Genomic DNA, 6,309 nt, shown 5'->3' with positions numbered 1-6,309 from the left:
TTCAGTCTAATATCTGTGTATGTATAGTCATTTATTTTTTTCATGTACTAATTCATCTATATATTTGTCAATCAATAAATATAACCTGACATGCACTATGACAAATTAGGTCTAAAAAAAAAAGGGATATCCTGATCCACACAAAATATAAAGATGAAGGGCCGGGCACAGTGGCTCATGCCTGTAATTCCAGTACTTTGGGAGGCTAAGGCGGGTGGATCACCAGAGTTCAGGAGTTCAAGACCAGCTGGGCAAACAGGGAGAAACCCTGTCTCTACTAAAAATACAAAAAATTAACCGGGTGTGGTGGAGGGTGGCTGTAATCCCAGCCACTCCGGAGGCTGAGGCAACGAGAATCGCTTGAACCCAGGCAGTGGAGGCTGCAGTGAGATGGTGCACTCTGGCCTGGGTGACAGAGTGAACTCTGTTTCAAAAAAAAAGAAGTGCAGGCCGGGCGCGGTGGCTCACGCCTGTAATCCCAGCACTTTGGGAGGCCGAGGCGGGTGGATCACGAGGTCAAGAGATCGAGACCATCTTGGTCAACAAGGTGAAACCCCGTCTCTACTAAAAATACAAAACATTAGCTGGGCATGGTGGTGCGTGCCTGTAATCCCAGCTACTCAGGAGGCTGAGGCAGGAGAATTGCCTGAACCCAGGAGGCAGAGGTTGCGGTGAGCCGAGATCGCGCCATTGCACTCCAGCCTGGGTAACAAGAGCGAAACTCCGTCTCAAAAAAAAAAAAAAAAAAAAAAAAAAGAAGTGCTATATGGAGGGCTGAGACCTGAGGTAGTGAGAGGCAGCAATGTATAACTTGAGTCATACTGTGGACTGACAGGATGGGAATAGCTAAGGGATTGATGTGGGGATGCTTGTCTGGTTTACTTGTTACTGCATTGTTTATGTGACTTTTCTTTTTTTTCTTTTTTTTTTTTTTGAGACGGAGTTTCGCTCTTGTTACCCAGGCTGGAGTGCAATGGCGCGATCTCGGCTCACCGCAACCTCTGCCTCCTGGGTTCAGGCAATTCTCCTGCCTCAGCCTCCTGAGTAGCTGGGATTACAGGCACGCACCACCATGCCCAGCTAATGTTTTGTATTTTTAGTAGAGACGGGGTTTCACCTTGTTGACCAGGATGGTCTCGATCTCTTGACCTCGTGATCCACCCGCCTCGGCCTCCCAAAGTGCTGGGATTACAGGCGTGAGCCACCGCGCCCGGCCTGTGTATGTGACTTTGATAGTACGTAGCTTCTGCTGTTGATGCTCAGTGAGAGAGATACCTTCAGCGCACACACACATTCTTCTGAAAAGGAGTAAGTTGGGGCGGGCGCGGTGGCTCACGCCTGTAACCCCAGCACTTTGGGAGGCCGAGGCGGGCGGATCACGAGGTCAAGAGGTCGAGACCATTCTTGCCAGGATGAAACCCCGTCTCTACTAAAAATACAAAAATTAGCTGGGTATGGTGGCGCGTGCCTGTAATCCCAGCTACTCAGGAGGCTGAGGCAGGAGAATTGCCTGAACCCAGGAGGCGGAGGTTGCGGTGAGCGGAGTTCACGCCATTGCACTCCAGCCTGGGTAGCAAGAGTGAAACACTGTCTCAAAAAAAAAAAAAAAAAAGAAAGAAAAGAAAAGAAAAAAAGAAGTTGCCGGAGAGTGTGTGAACCAGGACTCTCAGTGGCGCTGTACTCTCCAAGCGGAAGTGTAGACTTCTCAGCTCTTCTTCCCTGTGACCGGCTTTCAGGTAAATTTCCACCATATGGGTTCCTTAGAAATTCTGTAGCTCAGGAGAATAAATGCAAGGCTCCTATCCCGTAAAATCCAGTATTGGTCTTCCTCCGTGGGAGGCTTAGAGTCAGAACTCTCATGCAGGCACGACAGGGTGCATGGAGGAGGCCACATCATGCTTTTTCCAATCTGAGTTTTAGATCCCCTAAGACAACTGCACAGCTAAACATAATTAAAATTTAGGTTTTATGATTTTTGTTCCTTTCCTAAAAACCCTCAGTGACTCCTTTTTATCCAGAGGAAGCATATAAGCTGAATAAACATGAACTCTTTTCTCCAAACAAAACATTCTCCCCGGTGAGTAGAAAATCTTGTTTTCCTGTGTTACCTTGAACCAGAATGGTCTTTTGTCTTTTTTCTTTTTCTTTCTTTCTTCTTTTTCTTTTCTTTTCTTTTCTTTTCTTTTTTTTTTTTTTTTAAGGCAGAGTCTTGCTCTGCCACCCAGGCTGGAGTACAGTGGTGGGGTTTTGGCTCACTGAAACCTCCACCTCCCAGGTTCAAGCAATTCACCTGCCTCAGCCTCTGAAATAGTGAGATTATAGGTGCCTGTCACCATGCCCTAGTAATGTCTGTATTTCTAGTAGAGATGGGGTTTTGCCATGTTGGCCAGGCTGCTCTCGAACTCCTGACCTCAAGGGATCCTCCTGCCTCACCTCCCAAAGTGCTGGTATCACAGGCATGAGCCACTGCAATCAGCCTCTTTTAAAATTATTATTATTATTTTTTGAGACAGAGTCTCACTCTGTCACCCAGGCAGGAGTGCAGTGGTGCCATCTCAACTCACTGCAACCTCCTCCTGCTGGGTTCAAGTGATTCTCATGCCTCAGCCTCCCAAGTAGCTGAGATTACAAGCATCTGCCACCACTCTCGGCTAACTTCTTTTTTTTTTGAGACGGAGTCCTGCTTTGTCACCCAGGCTGGAGTGTAGTGGCATGATCTTGGCTTACTGCAACCTCTGCCTCCCTGGTTCAAGTGATTCTTTTGCTTCAGCCTCCTGCAAGTAGCTGGGATTACAGGCATGTGCCACCATGCCTGGCTAATTTTTGTATTTTCAGTAGAGAGGGATTTCACCATGTTGGCCAGTGTGGCCTTGAACTTCTGACCTCAAGCGATCCGCTGGCCTTGGCCTCCCAAAGTGTTGGGATTACAGGCAAGAGCCACTGCACCCAGCCCCCCATGTCTGGCTAATATTTGTATTTTTGGTAGAGACAGGTTTCACCATGTTGGCCAGGCTGGTCTCGAATTCCTGATCTCAGGTGATCTGCCCGCCTTGGCCTCCCAAAGTGCTGCAATTACAAGCCTGAGCCACTGCACCTGGCCTTAAATTATCTTAAGAAGCTGTTTCTGGCCAGGTGCAGTGGTTTATGTCGGTAATCCGAGCACTTTGGGAAGCTGAATGGGGTGGATCACCCAAGGCCAGAAGTTTGAGACCAGCCTGGCCAAAGTGGTAAAACCCCCTCTCTACTAAAAATACAAAAATTAGCTGGGTGTGGTGGCGTGTGCCTGTAATCTCAGCTACTCAGGAGGTTGAGGCAGGAGAATCGCTTGAACCCAGGAGGTGGAAATTGCAGTGAGCCAAGATCGCACCATTGCACTCCAGCCTGAGGAACAAGAGCCAGACTTCATCTCAAAAAAAAAAAAAAAAAAAAAAAAGAAGCAGCAGCAGCTGTTGCTAAGACTAGGATTATTTGGCTAAAAGTAACGAATATTCTGTTTTTTTCAGACAGGTCTCTTCACCTGGGCTGGAATGCAATAGTATGATAGCCTCAAATCCTGGGCTCAAGTGATCCTCATGCCTCAGTCTCCTGAGTAGTTGGGACAATAGGCACACACCACCACATGCAGCTGAATTTCATATAGACAGGGTCTTGCTACGTTGCCTAGGCTGGCCTTGAACTCCTGGCCTCAAGCAATCCTCCCACCTCAGAGAAGGATTAGGAAAGAAGCTGGGTCCAGAGACTCGCAGCTTTACAGGTTTCAAAGTATTATTTTTATTTTATTTTATTTATTTATTTATTTTTTTGAGACAGAGTTTCGCTCTTGTTACCCAGGCTGGAGTGCAATGGTGCGATCTCGGCTCACCGCAACCTTCGCCTCCTGGGTTCAGGCAATTCTCCTGCCTCAGCCTCCTGAGTAGGTGGGATTACAGGCACGTGCCACCATGCCCAGCTAATTTTTTGTACTTTTTTTTAGTAGAGACGGGGTTTCACCATGTTGACCAGGATGGTCTCGATCTCTTGACCTCATGATCCACCCGCCTCGGCCTCCCAAAGTGCTGGGATTACAGGCTTGAGCCACCGCGCCTGGCCTCAAAGTATTATTTTTAAATTATCCAAAATAAATGTGTAGTAAATAGTCTTTTTATAAATCTTTTTTTAATTGTTTCCTTAGCATATAATCTCAGAAATAGAGCTGATCAAAGAGTATGCACATTTTTTAGATTTAAAATGCCAGATGTCTTCCAAAAGGTGTTAACAAGTTACTGAACTGACAGTATATGACGGTACTATACAATCATTTATTTGTAAAACAAATCTTTATTGTCTAGAAATTATATATATGTATATGTGTATACACACACACACACACACACACACACACACATATATATATATATATATATATATATATATATATATATATAAAATCCTCCAGAAAAGATGCTGTTCTCTCATTTCCCCATTCTCTTCCTCTTCCACACCTCTGATAAAGGATATTATTATATCTTATTAAAACTTCATCCATCCAACTGGGCGTGGTGGCTCATGCCTGGGTGTGGTGGCTCATGCCTGTAATCCCAGCACTTTGGGAGGCCGAGGCAGGTGGATCATGAGGTCAGGAGATCGAGACCATCTTGGCCAACATGGTGAAACCCTGTCTCTATATTAAAAAAATGTGTGTGTATATATATATATATATATATATATATGTATATGCATATACATATATATATGTATATATATATGAAAAAAAGAGAAAAAAAACTTCATCCACACTGCATATGGTGGCTCATGCCTCATTCCTGGCACTTTGGGGGGCTGAGGCAGGCAAATCACTTGAGCTCAGGAGTTTGAGACTAGCCTGGCCAACATGGTAAAACCCAGTCTGTACTAAAAATACAAACATTAGCCAGGCATGGTGGCTGGTGCTTGTAATCCCAGCTGCTTGGGAGACCAAGTCATGAGAATTGTTTGAATCTGGAGGTTGTAGTGAGCTGAGATCGCACCACTGCACTCCAGCCTGGGTAACAGAGCGATGCTCTGTCTCAAAATAAGAAAAAATAAAAATGTTGGATGCAGGGGCTCACACCTGTAATCCTAGCACTTTGGGAGGCCAAGACAGGAGGATCACCTGAGATTGGGAGTTGGTCACCAGCCTGACCAACATGGAGAAACTAAAAATACAAAATCTACTAAAAATACAAAATCAGCCAGGTGTGCTGGTGCATGCCTGTAATGCCAGCTGAGGCAGGAGAATTGCTTGAGCCCAGGAGGCAGAGGTTGTGGTGAGCTGAGATCATGCCACTGCACGCCAGCCTGGGCAACAAGAACAAAGCTCTGTCTCAAAAAAAAAAAAAAAAAAAGATAAAGCCAAGCATGGTGGCAAGCCTGTAATCCCAGCACTTTGGGAGGCTGAGGCGGGTGGATCTTAAGGTCAAGAGATCGAGACCATCCTGGTCAACATGGTGAAACCCCGTCTCTACTAAAAATACAAAAAAAATTAGCTGGGCATGGTGGCACGTGCCTGTAATCCCAGCTACTCAGGAGGCTGAGGCAGGAGAATTGCCTGAACCCAGGAGGCGGAGGTTGCGGTGAGCGGAGATCACGCCATTGCACTCCAGCCTGGGTAACAAGAGCGAAACTCCGTCTCAAAAAAAAAAAAAAAGATAAAATGGAAACTTCATCCAGGTGTCCAGACAACACTTTAACGACGTATTCTCCTGTATTTTCAAGTTACGCGTTTATATAGCCATCTGCAGATACCAGTCAGCCTTTGTAAACCATTCCCCACTTAAGTTTCACCATCTACTGGCTTTTCTGTTAATCTCTTGAGGAAAGGTTTGGGATTGAGGGGTAATTCCTTTGTAATTTACAGAGGATAACGCCCTTGCAGGCTCTTCACTGCTGACTAAGCTTCCACTGGGCCCTCCTGACTGCAGCGGGTAGCACTAGACAGTCGTGTAAATGGACTGAGTCTGTAGAAATTTGCTCCAAAAAAGATGTAATGGCTTGTACTTTCTATACATTGTTTTGTGGACATAATAGGAGTTTCTCTAGAATATTTTTTGATCTGGTGGTTAAAGGAACCTTGGACATTTAGGCCCTGAAATAAATTGCTACTTTTTTTTTTTTTTTTTTGAGACTGAGTTTCGCCCTTGTTACCCAGGCTGGAGTGCGATGGGGCAATCTCAGCTCACCGCAACCTCTGCCTCCTGGGTTCAGGCAATTCTCCTGCCTCAGCCTCTTGAGTAGCTGGGATTACAGGCACGCGCCACCATGCCCAGCTAATTTTTTGTAGTTTTAGTAGAG

The sequence above is a fragment of the Saimiri boliviensis genome, chromosome 2, assembly GCF_048565385.1.
Source record: "Saimiri boliviensis isolate mSaiBol1 chromosome 2, mSaiBol1.pri, whole genome shotgun sequence".
Classification (NCBI taxonomy): domain Eukaryota; kingdom Metazoa; phylum Chordata; class Mammalia; order Primates; family Cebidae; genus Saimiri; species Saimiri boliviensis.
The sequence above is the reverse complement of the archived record's forward strand: the minus strand, read 5'-3'. Positions refer to the sequence as shown.